The sequence below is a fragment of the Camelus ferus genome, chromosome 5 (assembly GCF_009834535.1).
Source record: "Camelus ferus isolate YT-003-E chromosome 5, BCGSAC_Cfer_1.0, whole genome shotgun sequence".
NCBI classification, from domain to species: Eukaryota; Metazoa; Chordata; class Mammalia; order Artiodactyla; family Camelidae; genus Camelus; species Camelus ferus.
This window is the reverse complement of record NC_045700.1, coordinates 51,155,646-51,174,835: the sequence shown is the minus strand read 5'-3', so window position 1 is coordinate 51,174,835 and position 19,190 is coordinate 51,155,646. Positions and strand designations below refer to the sequence as shown.

At 36.8% G+C, this 19,190-nt stretch overlaps 1 protein-coding gene across 8 annotated transcripts in view; it reads left to right on the top strand.

Annotated features, from left to right (window-relative positions):
• The window catches only part of CCDC141 (coiled-coil domain containing 141), a 195,146-nt gene that overhangs the window by 87,762 nt on the left and 88,194 nt on the right, over nt 1-19,190 (top strand). The gene's annotated exons all lie outside the window — the stretch shown is intronic.

Below are 19,190 nucleotides of genomic sequence, written 5' to 3'. Positions count from 1 at the left end.
ACCCTTCATAATTTTAATTACCTCTCATTTCTTTATCCTTTCTAATACCTCATCTTCTAGTCCATTGACTCTTCTACTGCATTCCTTCTGCTATTTGGCCCTTCTGCTGAGTTCTTCACTTCAGCTATTACATTTTTCATACCCAATCCCTCACACTGAGTCTTCTTCATGACTTTTTTTCTGCTTCAACAGTCTCATGTCCTTCTTTATATCCTAAGATGAGCTTTATTAATCTATTAAATTTTTGGTCTGTCCAGTGTGTTCATTCTGTGTCCTCTGATTTAGGTATTTCAGTGTGTTGCTTGTGACCAGATGTTATTTTTCCCTGTGAGTCAATATTCCCTTGGATATCAGTAGCTTCACTTGGTAAGGCAAGGGAGGTGTGACAGCCAGTGCTCGAACTTGTCCTTTTCTGGGTGAATTGGAGTGGGGGTTGGAGGAGATGCCTCTAAGTGCGGAGAGCTCTTGTTGTTACAATTAGAGCTCAACCATTTCTAGGTTTCTTCTCTACCCCAGACACATATAAGGAGGGGACCCCTTGGGGGATCTCCCACTGATTGGACTCTGGACCTTGCTTTGTTCCAAGACCCGTTTCCCATACCTTCCTAGCTCACGTGGTGGAGAGTTAAAGAGGGCACACTCAGAAACAGGTCACGTTGCTTACCTCTCATATATGAGCTGTGGTCGGACTGCAGTGCTATCCTGATGTTTCTCTCCTCTGGCTGGTACTGGGCTGCGGCTACTCTTTTGTTTCCTGAGAAGGTACATTGACAGGCAATGGCCAGGCAAATGGGGAAAGAAAACATCATACCCAGGAAGTGTTCCCCTAGTATATCTCCTGTCTAGAACATCCCATCTCATTTTACTCCAGAAATCCATGTGGCCCTGACACTGCAAGCCAGCCATCTTTTGTCTCCTAAAGGAAGGTTCTCTTATCTATAAACTTTACCCTCACTTTGTTGGCCTTTGTAGGAAGGACAAGCTACATAATTTGTGGGACCCAGTTTAAAATGGAAATATGGAGGCCTTTCTTTAAAAGTTACTGAGATTTCAATACAGCAAGAGCAGGGCATTAATCTAAGCGTGAGGCCTTCTAAACACAAGTCACTTGTCCATAAAGCTGATCTTGTTTATAATGTTAGGACTTCTGAAAGGACCTAAAAACCTTTATTTTCCTTAGCCACCTTTACTAACCTCTTCCCACCTGGATTAACAGATTTTCTAAATATAAAGATTACAATGCTATATTGGGTTGCACCTACATAGGAAAAACACAGGTTGGAATTCCTGCTGTCACTCACTTGCAGTCTTGGGTACACTTACCCTCTCTCAGCCTCACCTTCCTGACCTGTAAGGAGGAGCCATGACAAACTCAACTAGAAAATATTTGGGCAGGCACTCACATTTTAGCAGTGGCTCCAAAAATGTAAAAATGTTCCCTTTCCCACCCACTGTGTAAACATTCAAATAGTTTTCATCTGTGGTTTTTCAACGTCATTCCTTGTTCTTAGAGAAGGAATCCAATTTTATATGTCCTTAAATGGGAAGCAGCATATTACACTTTGGACTTTTTTTTTTTTTTTTTTTTTTTTGAGTGTGGGTATGAGGAGAAGAAGGGGGGATGTTTCTTTCAAAGGAGATTTAACATAGAAATAAGACCTCACGCTGCGGATTCATTAGTGAACCTCATATAAATAATCTGGTAACACAGAGAAAGTAGGTGTTTCTGTTCCCCACAGCTAAATCGAACAGCAGGGAGCTGTTCTGTATTGCCTGTTAGTTTACTCAGTAAATTCTTTCTAAATAAACTTTGAAAATTACTCTATTATTTCTTTCTGGAATATATTCAAATAAGAAATATGACAATTATCACATCTCTTAATAAATGTAATATCTTACTCAGTATGTGTTGAAATAACTGAACTAAAGGTTTTTTTTTTTTAATACAACCTTTGACTATGAGTAATTGTATCAAATTATACTTCCTTTACTAAATACTGAAAAATATTTTCCTCTTACATATGTAACAGATAAAGAAATAGCAGATATGGATGAATATAAAGCACCTTAGGTCCTTTTAGATTTTAATCATATATCAATTTGATGCCCCAAGGCTTGAATTCAAACTTTGGAGCTCAGAGTTGATTATAGGGTATATCAAAATGATATGTTCACAAAACTTCCTTATTATCTCCTTTGAGGAGGCATAATCATTCCTTCTTATATATATCAAAAATAATGTTCACACAAGAACTGCCTTCAGGAACCAACCTGTACTTCTGTTGAGAGGAAAAATTTTCCTCTTCCAATTTGGGTCCAGTGATTAGGACCCTGCAAATTAACTGACAATAACAGGAGTGAAAGCAAGGTTTATTTTCACACAGTGCACATAGGAGGTACCAGTAATGGAGAACTATGCAATAGCCCAAAGTAAAGTTTTATAAAGATCGATTTAACAATAGGAAGGTTTTTAGAGCCTCAATAGGAGAGTATAGAGGTTTTATTGGGCTTTTTGATTATTAAGGAATGAGCAGCCTGTCTTCTTCCTGGCTGGAAGCTTCCCAGTGAGAGGGTTTATGGCCACTGAATTCATACTTCCTGGTGCTAAGTGTCAGTCTTCTTTCAATCAGGAGACTCCCTGGAAAGGGGTTAATGGCAGCTGTATTTTGGGGAGGCTCCACTTAAGTTTAGATAATACTTCTTTCTGTGGCTACTAATTATTTAGCTGTTTTCAATGTAAAGTAATTTTCGTACCATTGTGGTGGACTATGGATCCCCCCAACTTCTGTAGTGTCAACCCTTGGTTCAGTTCAGGCCCTTTGTAACTGGTTCACACTAGAATCACACAGGGGCTTTGACAAAATCCTGAAGTCTGGAACTCATGCCCAGAGATTTTATGTGGTTTGGGGAATCAAGATTAAAAAAAAAAAATCATTGTCAATCTTAATATATTGAAGTTTTTATCAAAAATGAAGTCCATACCTCCTATTTCTTCTAAAAAATGGAAGACCTGGCAATGTCATGCTCCTCTTTCCATATAGACATAACTCTTGCCAGGAGCCTAGTAATAGCTAGTTCCTTTAGAAACGGCATGTATACTTCAGTATGCCACAGTCCCCGCCATTCCTCATTACCTTCCTCTCCCACCTTTGTTTCAGTCATTTACATTTTGTGCCCGGCCCCTGTAAGCATTTGGATTTAAGACCTTATGAGCAATAATGTACAATTTAAATGGGGTAGCAGCTTAAACCGATTTGCATTTTAGAAGATTACATTGGGGAAAATGTAAATGATAAGAATGAGAAGAAGTTATATTGAAGACAGAAAAGTCTATTAGGAAACTACTAAAGTTTGAATGAGAGTAACTTTGGATGGGGCATGGTAGTTCCTGAGATGGATGTTATTAATGCCCATTTTAAAGGCTTACAGGAAACTTAAAGTCTTATTCAAGGTGTGGATCCCAGACAGTGGCATCTAGAAGTCATTAGAAGTGCTGAATCTGACTCCACCCACCAAACCTACTGGATCAGAATCTACATTTTAGCAAATTCCCTCAGATGACTTACATTCACACAAATGTTTAAGAGACACTGACTTAGAGGATTTTCCCGTATATCTCATGTATATCCATGTTCTCTTTAATTTTCATAGATTACTATAAATTGTTTATAAAATTTTTGATTAACAAATAATCTTTGAAGTTCTGGGAGAGAAGCAAACTGAAAATGAAAATGGTGTAAAGAGACGTCATCTTCAATGTTTTAATATAGTAGAATTCACATTCCTTGGCTTCAAGATTAAAACCATCTTCCATGATTCATCATCTAATCTGATTTTCTAAGTCACTGAACATATTTTCCAGTTGTTGCTGAGTGATTTCATAAATTGGATTTGTGATCTTGGCCTTAAGTTCCTTCAAATTATATTATTTGGAGATCTTAAAAAATACCAATGCTTAGGTCCCATGAAAACTTTATTCAGAGGAAAAAGTCAAATTTAAAGTTATAAAATGTGTATATATCTATGAGATAAGGAAGTAAAGCAGAATCTCTTGCAAGCTTATTTGAATAATTTAAATGCATAATTATCATCAATAGAACCACTACAAGAATGTGACTCTTTAAAAATGTTTATTATTTTATTTTTCTGATTACATAATACATTCTCATTTTTGAAAAATTAGAAAATACATAAAAATAAATAAAAATAAAATTATTCATAGTTTGTGGGTATGCATGAAAATGAGGAGATATAAAACATACAAAAATGAAATATTCCAAAACTGTGTGTTTATGTGGTATGTATACACTGTATGTGTGTATGTTTATATATAAAACTGTGTATGTGTTGTTTTGCAGTGTGATTTTTCCACATAGCACTATGTCATAAGCGTTTCTCCATTCGAATGCATATTTTAAATATGTTTATTAATGATTATGTGTTATTCAGCCATGTAGCTATATCATACATTATTTGAGGCAGCAATACTAGTATCTCAGATTATGATAGTGGAGTGAATGTATACTCCCAGGGCCTAGAGTTAAATTCCAGCATCTCTGCTTACTTCTGATGTACTCTTGGGCAAATTTCTTGTATATCTGAACCTGGGTTCCCCCTTTGGTGAAAGATGGAAATAATTGTACCTAATTTATGCAACTGTTGTGAAGATTAATTGTGTTCTTATACAATAGTACTTAGCACAATGCCTCACACAAGCACAACATAATATAGGCTTTAAAAAAATGGTGGTAAAATAAACATAACATAAAAGCTACCTTTAGTGACATTTGTAAGTTCACAATATTATATAACTGTCACCATTATCTAGTTGCAGAACACTTTCATGACCCTAACAAGGAATGCCATTCCCACAAACAGCCAATTTATTCCTTTTTCCCCCCAGTCCCTGACAACCATTAATCTTTCCATGGATTTACTTATTCTGAGTAAGTTATAAATAGAATCATATAAGTAGCCTTTTGTCTCTGATTTCTTTCACTTAGCATGTTTTCAAGATTCATCCATGTTGTAGCCTCTGTCAGTACATTATTCTTTTTACAGCAGCATAGTATTCCAATGTATGAATATACTACATTTTGTTTATCTGCCCATCACTTGATGTTGGATTGTTTCCATTTTTTGGTTATTGTGAGTAATGCTGCTACGAACATTCACAAGTTTTTGTCTGAATACCTGCATCCAGTTCTTTTGAGTATATACATAGGAGTGAAATTGCTGGGTCATATGATATTTCTACATTTAATACATTGAGGAATCATTTATACTATTCTCCACAGCAGCTGCACCATTTTGTGCTCCCACCAGCAATGTACAATGCTTTCAATTTCTCCACATCTTCACCAAAACTTACTTTATGTTTCTGTTCTTATTTTATTTTTTCTAGCATCCTAGAGTGTGCGTGTTAAGTATTATATCATTGTGGTAGTTTATATGCATTTTCCTAATAACCAGTAACTCATGATGTTGAAGATCTTTTCATGGCCATTTGAATATCTTGCTTGAAGAAATGTCTTTTCAAGCCCTCTGCCTGTAATGTCTTTTTCTGAACAGAAGTTTTTTATTTTGATGAAGTCAAATTTATCTATTTTAAATTTTTTTGCTTTTGCTTTTGATGTCATATCTATGAAATCTTTGCCAAATCCAAGGTCATAAAGATTTACTTCTATGTTTTGCTAAGAATTTTATCGCTAAAATTTTTAGCTCTTCTATTTAGGTTTTTGCTTGATTTTGAGCTAATGTGTATGTATGATGTGAAGGAAGGGTCATTCTTTGACGTATGGATACACAGCTGTTCCAGCAGTGTTGCAGAGACTATGTTCTTTCCCCATTGAATGGTCTTGGAATCCTTATGGAGAGAATTGACCACAGATGTATGGCTTTATTTCTGAACTCTCACTTCTATTCCATTGATATATATGCCTGTCCTTATGCCAGTACCACATAGTTTTTGATTACTCTAGTTTTTGAAGTAAGTTTTGAAATCTGAGTGAGTTCGCTTTGTTCTTTTCCAAGATAGTTTTGGCTATTCAGGGTCCCTTGCAATTCTACATATTAGGATCAGCTTTGCTATTTCTTAAAAAAAAAAAAAAGGCCATTAATATTCTGATAGGGAGTGCATTGTACTTGTAGATGACTTTGGGAGTATTGCCATCTTAACAATATTAGATTTTCTGATCATGATCACAGGATGTCTTTCCACTTATTTAGGTCTTCTATAATTTTTTAAACAATGTCTTATGTAATTTTCAATGTATGAGTCTTACACTTCGTTGGTTAAATTTATCCCTAAGTATTTTATTCATTTTGATGCTATTGTAAATGAAACTGTTTTTTCTTAATTTCCTTTTCAGATGATTCATCACTAATCTATAGAAGCCCAACTGATTTTTGTGCATTGATCTTGTACCCTGAAACTTTGCTGAATTAATTTATCAGGTCTAATAGTTTTTTGAGGATTCCTTAGGATTTTCTGTGTATAAGATCCTATCATCTGCAAATGTCCCTTTCCATAGTCATTTGTCTCTTGCTCATTTGATTGTTAAAAAGCCATTCTTTCAGTGTGTTTTAGACAGAGCTTCTGTAGTGCACTCATGTATTACCTGGGGATCTTAAAATGCAGATTCTGATTAACCAGGTATAGGGTAGGGCTTGAGCATCTGCATTTCTAATAAATTTCAATATAATGTTGATGCTGTTGGTCTCTGGACTATCCTTTGGGTAACAAAGGTTATGAAGGAAAGAACTGCAGAAGAATGAAAGAGAGTTTAAGTGATGGAGTTGAAATATTAGGTCATTGTAAGAACTTGGAAGAGATGTAAGTCTAAATAAATCTTTGAGTCTGTTAAGGTATGGACATGATTGTCTGAGCTTAGAACTTGATCTGTTGCAATTCTATTTTCCTTGCTTGCATTTATTATTCAGGTAATTGAAGATCAAAAGACAAGTATTTAAATTTTCTGATTGTTCCTTTTTTTGAATAGAAATATTTCCACAGAAGTAGCACTTATATGAACTATTTAGTACAAAAGGAGCTACTTGTAGGTCTCTTGAGTGGTTCAGGAAGTGTGTAGCAATATCTAGACTTCCTATAATCATTCCCAGGTTGTCCAAATATTTTCAAAGTATTTTATTTCACAAGTATTGTTGAGCTATTCTCTTCTTATTGTGGTATGTATTAACCTGTATAAAGAAGCTGACTATTCTATTTGAACTTCCATTACATCCCCAAACTCCTTCATTGAAGGTATGCAAAAAAATGGTAAAATCACTTAAAAACATATTGCTTCAGTAAATCAGCTCACGTCATCTCTGATGATTATAAGGAAAATCTGCAAAACGAAGCAGAGTTTGTTACTTTTATAATGTTTCATCTAATTTAAAAAAATAAAATGGTGTCTGAATCTGAAATGTCTCAAGGCAGAAATTAAGTGAGTCTCCAAACAGGAGGGACACCTGCATTAGTGCATTTCAATTCCTCTGTCTTCATTTTAGCGAATAATTTGTTTTACTTGTCTGATTTCTTAATGAACTTCCTAATTAAAAGCAGATGTCATTTTCCACAGAACATAAATTAGAAACAATTTCATTACTAACAGGCAGAATATGTATAAATAGGGTTGAATTTGCCTGCAAGCATTGGGAAAATCTATAAAATGGTGGGGTTTTTCACTTGGTGACCCTACTCTAGCGTTAACTTACACATTAATTCAAAGCTTAGTGAACCATATACCTTCATGTCCAAGGGAAATTTAGCTTAGAAAGTCTCTAGAAATGTTTATGCCTATCTAAGAAGGAGATGAGTTAAGAAGGCAAATAAAGAATAGTGTACTCTATGATCACTAGGTGTAAAACTGCCTACTGTCATTGCTTGCAGAATCTTCACCAGCTCATTAAGTTTAAATGCCCAGAAAATTTTTTCCTGTTTTTTGTAAGTTAATGACTTTTACAAAAATTCCTCATACATATTCTTTTCTTTCTCTTCTTCTTCTTCATCCCCTTTCTCCTTTCCCTCTTCGTTTTCTTCTTCCCTCCTCCCTTCTTCTTTTTGTCATTTGTCAGCCCTTAAATAAAAATTCCCCACAAAGCATGGCTTCTTATAGCTACTATTACACCCAAGGTAATATTACTATCATAATGATAATACTGAAATTGAATCTATTTGAGGTGGATCCTGGAAAGACATTTTCTTATGTCTTAAAACAGTCATGCCTTAAATCCCCACAACTTTCCTGTGCTACTTTAGCATCCATTTGGTGACATTCAGTGCCATGGCCTTAGATTTCCATGGCATTCTTTTTTTTTTTTTAATTGAAGTATAGTAAATTTACAATGTTGTGTTAGTTTCTGGAGCACAACATAGTGATTATATATATACATATATATGTATATATATATAAAACTCCTTTTCGTATTCGTTTTCATTATTTCATTTCATTCTTTTCACTTCATTTTCATTATTACAAGATATTGAATATAGTTCTCTGTGCTATACAGTAGGATGTTGTTTATCTGTTTTATATATAGTAGTGTGTATCTGCTAATCCCAAACTCCTAATTTATCCCTCCCCCCTTTCCCTTTTGGTAACTATACATTTATTTTTATGTCTCTGAGACTGTTTCTATTTTGTAAATAAATTCATTTGTATTATTTTTTAGATTACACGTATAAGTGATATCATGTGATATTTGTCTTTCTCTATCTGACTTCCTTCACTGACTATAATCTCCTGGTCCATCTATGTTGCTGTAATCCATGGCATTCTTTACTTCAAAGGCCTTTATTTCAGTTTCCCCCTCCTGTGGCCACATTTGTTTCCATGGCATCACCCAAAGTGCTCTCATCATACCCCCATTCCTTTCACCCCTTCCTGGCTTCCCTCTTTGTACTATTCAGCACAGACCAAGGCTATTTGTAAGCAAACTCAATTGCCCATTTTCTGTTTCTTCCTACTTCTCAAACAAGATGAAACAATTAGCACAATTTTCTGACTAGATCTATTTAAAAAGTAAATGATCTATTATCAGTTAGCCTTACACATTCTTTTCTTTATCAGCCATTAATTCCCTGCTTATGTCACCCCTACAACCAGTCCAAAACTTTGAGGCTCTCTTAGAATTCTCAGCCAGGCTTTCTCTAACTTCATAGTCACTTAGTCATATGAAGTCAAACTGCTTGGTCTTTTCTTCTCTGTCCTTTTTGTCTCTTACTTCTCATCTCCCAGTGTATTTCCAGTTCCCCTCTTTTCCAAATTTAAGCCTTCATACACTGTTCTAAATCCCACCTTTCCCATCTCTTCATTTTTTACCTCTCTTCATTCTTAGGACCTCATTTTCAGTCCCCCTCTCTTCTTCCTTTAATTATACTTTAGTCCCTCACAAAATAGAAAACATAAACACTGCTGCTCAACCCTTAAGGCACTGTTACACCTTTTTCATGACTATTATAACAGATTAAATTGTGTCCAGCAACATTTATATGTTGAATTCCTAACCCCCAGCCTCTCAAAATGTGATCTTATTTGGAAGAAAGTAGGGTTATTGCAGATATAATTAGTTAAGATAAGGTCATTAGAGTGGACCCTAATTCAATATGACTTATAAAAAAGGGAAATTTGAACACAGAGGCAGACACACATAGAGGGAAGATGATGTGGAGAGACAGAGGGTGAAGACAGCCGTCTATAAGGCCAAGAGAAACAAGAGATGCCTGGAACAGGTCATTCTCTCACAGCCTTGAAAAGGAACCAATGCTGGTGACACCTTGATTTCAGATTTCTAGCCTCCAGAACTGTGAGAGGATACACTTCTGTTGTTCAGGCCACCAAATTTGCTGTACAGTTGTCCCTCGGTATCCGTGGAGAATTGATTCTTCCAGGATACCCCGCAGATATCCAAATCTGTGGATCCTCAAGTCTCATAGTCAGCCCTCCATATCCTTGGATTCTGTATCTACAGATTCAACCAACCATGGATTGTAAACATTAACAGTATACGTATTAAAAATAGTCTGTATATAAGTGGACCCTCACAGTTCAAACCCGTGTTGTTCAGGGGTCAGCTGTGTTTTGTTACAACAACCCTAGGAAACAAATACAACTACTTCATTCTCGGCCTCGCTAGCTTCCCCACCCACTAATTCTTTATTAGGAGAAGCTTCTCTTTTTCAAGTAACAGATGGCTAGAGGCCCTCTGTGCACTTGGCCTCTGTGACTCCACCTTCTCTAGTTCTCCCACCTCTCTGATGGCCCTTGGCTCCTTCTAAATCCCCTTCAATGCCATCTCCTTCTCCATTCTCCCTTTGCATATAATGCTTAATCGTTGGCTCTTTTCGCATTTCATTCTTAGTGCATGCGAAATTGTCTTATCCTGCGGCAACAAATACAGGTTTTATCTTAATGATTTTGAGCCTTTTTAAAAGATCTGCAACTCTTACATCTTTTCTCAACTCCAGTCTTCTTTTTATAAGTTCCTGTGAAAGATTTACACACAGATTTATTACCAGCACTTCTAACTCAATTTAAATTATTACTTTCTCCTTTAAACCTTCCTCCATGTTTCCTCTTGGCTAAGGAAATTGTAGTCCTTCAGTCACCCAGGTTAAAGACTTCAAAGTCACATCAGTCCTCCTCTTCCCTCACTTCAGATCCCCTCTCAGTTTTAGTCAGTTCTTACCTCTGTCTCCTTCTTGCCTTCTTATCCCAGGCTGACTACTTTAGTTTCTCAGAATCTTTCATTAGGTCTCCTGCAATTATGTTGTGTAGTAACATGAATCCGAGACTACAAATTACAACATTTATATGAAATATTGCTGGTTTGCTGAAAAAATTACTTTTTCAGTCAACATAAGCCTGATTCTGAGTTCCTGTCCTGGTGAGATATTCAATCTCTGTCATTATTGGAGTCCCCTTTCCAGGCTTTTGTAAGTGTCCTGGGCCTACAGGGAAGCCATGCACGTCCTTGTGGCAGTGCCCCAAGAGGACCATGCCTCTCCACTCGCCTCACCTCACGTCCAGCCTTCCTCCAGCTCTGGCCAGGTCTCTCTGTCTCTCGATGGCTCTCACTTCCATTTCTCTCTCCTTTAACATATCTGACATAACCTCCTCATTGGACTTACTCTTTTTGCAAAAGACAGGAGAGGAAATGACTTGCAGGTGAGTCCACTTTGGGTCTTAATATAAATTTCACTAAGACAAGAGGGGCATAGAAAATACTGACTTTCTTCTTGAAACAGGGCAGATAGGACAATATAGGAAAAACACAATAAATCATCCTGCCACATGCCTAACTAGCATCTGGGCCTCCGGTCTTTCTGTTCTGCAGTTAATCCTTTGTGACATCATCCAGGTTACCTTCAGACAAGCAGAGACTAGGCCACTTTTCTCTGAAGCATCTCCTAAAACTCCCTTTGGATACAGAATAAAATACAAACTCTTGTGACATTTAAAGCCCTCTTTGACCTGCCCTTTGCCTGCTTCCCAATCTGTAAGTCTCCCTGCATTGAAGCTTCCATGGACTGCTAATGGTTCCCGTGCCTACCACAGACTTTCTCACCTCTGAATCTTGGTTTAGTCTGAGGCCTCGCATGGAATTTCTTTTCCCTTATTTTCTTCCTCTCCTTTTTCAAAGTTAATTAAACAATTGTAATTGAGTAGAGTGAAAAACAGGCAAGCCTGAGGTCAGAAGGTAGTTACCAAAGAGGAAGGGGAGTAGAATGAAAATAAAGTGTGCTCTCAGTGAAATCAGGGGCAAAGTGTTAGCAAAAAAGCTAAGCAGAAACAGAAGCCGAGAATAGAGTTTGATATGTAATTCAAGATTGGGCCCAAGAGAAACTGGCCAAGAAGCAAGACAAAGCACCACACTCAGGATGCCTAGATAATATTTTGAGGTCAATACATTGGGCAGAAAAGGTCTGTATCTGCACTTCAGCCTAGAGGATGATCTTAGTTGATGACCTTGAGGCTCAGCATTGGTCCAGATTCCTTCTCCGAAACCCTTGTTGATGCCTCCAGTACTTGCCTTCCCTTCTTTTCTCGCAGAGTGTTGCTTATTGCTCAGTTAAAGCAGTGAATGCCTTCCTGGCATTTCAGCTGATCACGTGCCCAGTTTCTCCACATGTCCTGATTTCCCCACAGCTGGGAAATTCTCTAAAACAGGGACCATGACACATTCATTTCTGGATTTCCTGTAGCACCCAGTAGAGGGGTCCAGGACATGAGTTAAACACAGCTAGTGCTGATTGCGGCGGTGGACAACTCCACTGGAAAGGAAGCTGCCAGCAAAACGTTACCCTGAGTCTGCCCTTGCTAGACTCCTCAGTTGCTGTTCATAAGTGACTTTCAGTTCGGCTGGGAAGTTGTGAGTCACTCCCTACTGCATGATCATCTTCAAGGCTATCAACTAAACACAGTTCTGTTCGAATGCTCCAGATTCTGAGGCAACAGAGAAATAATGGCTAAAACTTGATGAAGGATGGACTCAGTCCTGCAGTTCTCAAGTGTTAAGAGGAAAGCAATCTGATTCACACTAATGTGTGAATGTCTGCTAACTTCTTAACCATCCTTAACTTCTGTTTTTCTTTTTTCTTTTCTTTTCTTCTCCGCTGCCCTGCCTTACCCCTGATTTTTGAAAGTGAATGTTTTATTAACCCGAGGACAAGAGTCCAATTTCAGGTAATGTTGAAAAGGCAAGTAATATGCAGAGTGACTAAAGACAACGCTGCCTCTAAGTTGCACCTGCTGTTAAGGACAAAGCACCACAGTATTTGATCATCTGAAGCTGCCCTCTTGCACAGTCCTGAGATGGCCAGTGGGTGTTGATGGGGAGTGCAGGCACAGAAAGGGTGATGCCGGCTGCTTAGATTCTTTGCAAACCTGGTATGAGATTCGGTGCTTCATGAATCCAGAGATTTAAACGTTTTCTCTTTTTTTGAGTTTTATTGAGGTATAATTAACACAAAATTGTAAGATATTTGAAGTGTTTATTATGGTGATTTGATACATGTATACATTGTAAAAGGATTCTCTCTATCTTGTTAAATAACACATCCATCACATCACATATTTATCTTTGTGTGTATGTGAAAACATTTAAGTTCCACTCTCTTAGCAAATTTCATTTGTATAGTACAGTGTAACTGTGATCACCATGTTTTACATTAGATCCTCAGACCTCATTCATACATGATGTACCACCACCATCACTGACATTGGAGCTCCCCCCTCACTCCACAACTAAATTCACTGGCCTAGATGAAGTTTTTAGAAGAATGCTTGGCATAAAATAGGCCTGCCAAATAAACATTTGAACGAATGACTGCTTCATAATTTTTGTTGCTCTTATAATTGGGATGTTTATTAGAAAAGATAATTGGCTATTGTCGCTATATAGGAGTGTTACTCGTTTTCTAATACTGATCTTGTAGATAGGGACTTTGATAAACTCTTATTTAAATTATTTTTTCTAGATTCTCTTGCTTTTTATGTATGGGAAATTATACATCTACAAATAATGACAATAATGTTTCATCCTTTCTATCTCTAATACATTTATTTATTCATTTATTTTGTTCAATTGCATTGGATAAGACCTCCAGTAAAATGACGACTGGTAGCAGTGATAGTGGGCATCTTTGTCTTGTTTCTGACTTAAAATAGAATGCATCAAATGCTTCATCATTAAGTATGATGTTTCTATTGGTTTTTTGTTCATTTGTTTTATTTTTTGTATCTATCCTTTGTCACATTTTGGATTTTTTAAAATCATGGATGGACATTGAGTTTTATTGAAGTGTTTTTCTGTATCTTTTGAGATCATCATGTGGTTTTTCTCTTTTATTTTGTTTATTTGGTAAATTACATTTCTTTTTTTTTCAATATATTTAATTTACTTTTGGACCAATATATTCTCATTGTTAAAAAATTAAAGGTGCTTAAAAAGGTCTGTCATTTAAAATTTCTTTTGCATCTCTATTCACATCTGCTCGAGCCCTCCCCCTGCCCATGCCAAAAGTAACCACTGTTATTAGTATCTTATTATCTGTCTGGCTTCTTTACATTACATAAGCAAATACTATTCCTGTCTTGTCCATCTTTACCTCATTGGTGGCCTGCTGATCTCACTGTTCATCTTGCTTTTTTTTCATTGGTTATGTTTCCATATTAGTTAGAATACAGGCAGTGTTCTTATTCTTTTGTTATTGCTACAGAGTATACCATTGTATAGATGTGTTTATTTAAACTGTCCCCACAATTGATCTTTTAGATTGCTTTCAGAGATTGAGTGTTTAGTTTTTCTGTTTAATAAGATTTTTCTTAACATTTTATTTTTTATTTATTAACTTTATTAACTCTTTTCCCTTAACTTTTAATTTTGAAACTCTACACAGCAAATTTGAAAGACTAGTACAGTAAATTCCCATATACACTTCACCAGCTGTTAAAATTCTGTGACATTTCCTTTCTGTATCTCTCTGTATGTATTTACATATATATACTTTTTCCTGACTCATTACAAATAAGTTGTGAACATCATGTGTTTTCACCCTAAACACAGTCATCCCTAAGTATTCACAGAGGATTTCTTCCAGGACCTTCACAGATACCAAAATCTGGAGATGTTCAATTCCTTCCTATAAAATGGCATAGTAGTTGGGCATTCTGGATGGATGAATTCTGCATCCATGATTCCAGAGGGCCGACTGTATTTCAACAGATGTCCTAATAACAAGGATGCTTTCTTTTATTGCTATAATCCAATTACTACACCCAATAAATTTAACATTGACTCAATCATATTTTCTGTGTTATAGTCCATTTTCAAATGTCTTCAAATTGCCCCAAATTGAGGATAATGCATTGCATTTGGTTGTCACATACGTTTGTTGTAAACTCTCCTTGCGTGGCTCGTGTAATAATGTCTTTTCTTCCCTGTTTCTCTTTCTCTGATGTGGGCTTTTCATTCTCCTGCCATTGCACGAGTACAGCTCGTGTCTACATCTTGTTCTTAACTCTCTCCTGTTCTCATTCACCACACTCCCCTTTAGTGAGTGGTGCTTTGCCTTCAAATTTTTTCTAAAGAATGTTATTTACAAACCTGTCTTTGGTCCTGGCCATCTTATCTGGTCCTGAACAGCTTTCATTTGGGCATTCACCCATGGACTCAATTTTCACTCTCTACCCACCTCTACTCCTCTTTTGCCTGAGTAACTCCCACCCACTTGTTTTAGGTCTTCATACTCATACTTCACTTCCTATTAGAAACAACTATTAATTTTCCAAATTAGATAGTTCTATCTCCTTTATGGTCTGGGATCATCCTGCACATCTCCTTGGTAACAGCTGACTCCCTTGCTAGGTGCTCTTTGTGGGCTGTCTTCTGCTTGAGTCAGCCCCTTGTCTTCTCCCCAGACCCACAGCACACTCACCAGTTGAAACTCCTGCCCATAACTTTGGATCCTGTAAAAGGGCTTCCCAGACTCCCCGAATCAGAATTGATTTCTCCTTCCACTAAATACTTGTTTTGTTTTCCATGTAAGCTTACAACGGTCTCTTTTGTATTAGTTAGGTGTTATTAAGAGGTGCTAAACGATGCTTTTTATATTGTACCACATTCAGTGTAGGAGACTTATAAAGTGCTCAGCATTTGCTGCTGGTTCACAGATTACTGAATATGGAATTGAGAATCCTGTGCATCACATAGTTCTTAGCAGAACCAGAGCCTATAGAAAGGGAGATGAGTTGAAGAAATTGTAGCGTTGACTAGATTTCGTTAGAAAACAAGTAACTTCTTCATACCATTAAAGGTATGATTTTCCCTTATAATAAGGATATAGTATGTAAGTATTATAAATATAGTTATAAGAAGTTTGCAGGGAAAGTTAAAGTTAACCATATAAGTGTATAGAAAAGTTTGGGAAAGAAAAGTTGATCAATTTTATACCTTCTAGCTTTTTTTTTTTCAATTTTAAATTCCACTTTCCTTTTAAATCAGCAGCTCTTTGCTTGACACAATAATGTGAATAAAGTACAAAGTGGAAAGAAACGTCTTGGCTTCTATTTGAATTAAGACTAATGATATCCAGCATTGCACCAGAGCTGTTTTACACTCACGATGGGTTGGTATATTAATCATTTAAGGAGTATGAAGGTAAAGACTTTATTTGTCACTTTATCTTCCATAGCTTAAAATAATACTGAATGAATAAAGTAATTTGTAAACTGAAGTTAAATTGCAGATTTGGGAGTCATTAATATAATAATATAATTTTCAGAGTCTAATTAGTATTAGTTGAAAATTTTGAGATTAAAACTACTATTATTATATAATCCCTCCCCATTTATTGGTATGATTACACAGAAATTATTCTAGGTTACCTATTCATTAAATATTTTAGAATATACTAGTCCAATGGTTCCAAAATTTGACTGATTGTATGTATTATTATTTGTTCCTGATTTCAGATGAAATGCTTCAGATTTTAAAAAATACATATTCTTCCATCTTACCAATTATAATTATGATTCAGTTGATATGGAGTGAGTGTGAGAATGTGTGTTTTAAGAAATTTCCCAGGAGATATTGATAGCCAGATTTAAAAGCCAGTGTTCTAATCTGTATCTGATGTTCCTCGTGGGTAAAATATTCAGGTACCCCCCTTCCCAACGTAATCTGTTTGATTTAGGGAAATCTTCATGAGAAGTGAACATCAAAACCTAATAATTTTTCCCATAGTTGAATTATTTGTTGAGATTCTGAAGATGTCTCCAACAGATTCTCTAGAAAATTAGAAAGTATGTCTTTGGAAGACATTGATATAAACTGGGACCACCTAGTCAGCCAATGGCACACTCCGATTGTAGGCAAATTGGGTTAGATGAAAATAATTTGGCCAGCTAGACTTTATTAATTTTTCTTAAAATTGGAAGTATCAGTACCTCCAAATCTGGCTCTGCTCCTTACTTAAATCAACTTGAAGAAAATGTGATTAAGAGGAACAAAAACCTAACAAAAAAAAGGACAAGACACTAAAGGAAAATATAATGATTCTCAGAATACACAAATCTTGGGACAATTTCTTCCCAACTTCCCGTGTAATTAAATTTTTATCTCAAAGCTATGCTGAACTAAGGAAGAAGAAATAAATGTATTGCTGCTCCAAACATTATTTTGAGGATTTGCTTATGAGTGTAATTTGTTACGGTTTTATTAGATTTAAAAAAATTTATTCTGCCACACATCCATTTGCTTCAGTATTAGCAACAAGCACCCTGCCCTGTATAGCTGAACAACAAGCTCCACTCGGTGGCCAAGCACTGAACAGAATCAGGAAAATAAGAAACTTCCAAGCCGTGTTTTTTCCTGCAACTCCTGAAATATTTGAAAGAACTGAGAAAAAAAGAAAAACAGCCACTATTATTCAAAGATGACTTTGGTGACACCTTTCATTTCTGCTGTAGACTGTCAGTACCAATTCCTGAGGGTAATTATGAAAAATGTAGCTAAAAACTCAAATTTTAGTATTGACTGAAATCCAAGAATCTGAAGCATAGCCAATTCACCACTGAATTTACAGATGTTTCTCTAGAGAAGCAGAAGCTTATACGAAACTGTGGTGGCTGTCGTTGCACCTTGGGAAGTAAGGCTCAGGAAAGCAAAATGCCCTGCTTGAGACCACTTACTAAGTTTGGAATGAAAAGTGGATTTCCATTTCTCTGCTCTTACCCACGAGGTCTCTCTGATTCAGCGGCTGTGATTTCTGCCTTGCAGCTGGGAGCTGAAACCCCGTCTTCGTTCATCTCCAGGAGATACACAAAATCACAGTTCGTCTCTGTTTGCAATCTGTCTCTGTCTTTGCTGAAATGCATCACAGTGAGGGCAGGGTTCCAATGGCCTGTGGACACTGAACTCAACACTCATCCAAGAGTGGGATGAGAGCCATATCTCCAGGATGAACCTTGCTTTGGTATAGGTCACCTAGAAATGCCCAGGGGAGGAGCATGAGAAGAAACTGTGGCCCGGCTTGCAATCCAACTCAGCAGAATCAGGAACTTTCTGCTTTTCAAGGGCTCGCTGCCACTCTTCAAAAGCAGAAACATTTATTCTAAAAAAATTCCTGCTCAAAGCAGACTTTCAAATATTCTCTGATTAAAATTGCCAGGTTTATTTTATTGGGACCATCTGTTAATGCAATCATGTAAAATTCTACGATTTGATGTTAGCGAGTTAATTCTCCTCAGTGCTAAACCAAATGGGGCTGTAGACTTAGAGACTGAGCAAGAAATGAGCTGTATCTAATGAGACAGCCTCCGAAATAGCCAGGCTATGAGAAGAGCATGTCAGCCGGACACATGCTTCTGCCAGATATGATATGGTGCAGTCATCTTCACAACTGATATTTTCTTCACAGTTTACAGACATGTTCCCTATTGATTCTTGTTCTTCTCCCACTTAAAAACTGCACTCTGAAGTCAGATTTATAATGAAAATAATTTCCCACATGGTGTTGGGCCATTAAATCCCCCCACTGACTTCATCAGGGAAGTTTTCATGTGAATAAAAGCTTACTAAACATGCTGTGATTATATTGGGGTTTTTTTAAATTGGAGTAGCTAATATTTTTACTTTTTAAATTGACTTGCTGGATCATTTTGATACCAATCCATCATTTCATTTAAAAAAGATAACCTGGGACTGTTAAAAAAAAGGAGGGGGTGGTTAGGGAAGAGAAAATTATTTTTGCCTTCTGTCTGTCGGCGCTAATCCTCTTAAAAGTCCCCTTTCAATCAAGGGATCCCAGAGAAGCTCAATTTCCTCAGCAAATGGAACACTGAAAGGTACAGTTTAAAAGGGTTGCTACTGTGAGTGAAAAAGGAAACTAATGGAGTGACCTGTGGAGACACCCTGAGCCCAGGAACACATAGCGCACACGCCTTTATTGGGTCAGAGATACGCATGTCCGTCTGTCAAACTGAAAAGCCAAGGAAATGGCAGGCTTTGGCTTTCTGCTGGTGGGCACACGTCATGGAAATATTTTATTGCAAAGTGACTGAAACGCAGTCAGCGGTTTAACACTTAGCAGGCAGGCAGCAATGGCTTAGAGAAAACAGACCAAGATTTTCTCCCTTGGGCTCCTCCAGCCTTGACAACAGTGACGACTAAGGTTTTTAAGTAGT